Source organism: Morone saxatilis, unplaced genomic scaffold, assembly GCF_004916995.1.
Source record: "Morone saxatilis isolate NCDOM2014 unplaced genomic scaffold, NCSU_SB_2.0 Contig17, whole genome shotgun sequence".
NCBI lineage: Eukaryota > Metazoa > Chordata > Actinopteri > Moronidae > Morone > Morone saxatilis.
Window position 1 is genome coordinate 13,256,069 of NW_023339729.1, and position 246 is coordinate 13,256,314.

Consider the following 246-nt stretch of genomic DNA (forward strand, 5'->3'; position numbering starts at 1 on the left):
TTTTCATGGCATTTGTTGACAGTAGGTAAAATATAGAATATCACCACACTTAGCATGTTAAACTTTGCAATAGCAATAGCATTCACTTCAACACAGAAAGACATTAAGATCTTTTTCTCTTCATCGTCCTCTTTCTTTTGGTATTTCTGGTATTTCTGCAGCCTCAATGTTTGTCCTGTAGATTCACTGTGACAAACAATTGTAAACATCACTGGTCCCTTTGCTGTAAACAAACACACACACACA

General features: G+C 35.8%; 1 protein-coding gene across 2 annotated transcripts in view; it reads left to right on the top strand.

Moving 5' to 3' along the window:
- Positions 1-246, top strand: part of LOC118327202 — a 6,173-nt gene that overhangs the window by 4,914 nt on the left and 1,013 nt on the right. The window lies entirely within an intron of this gene.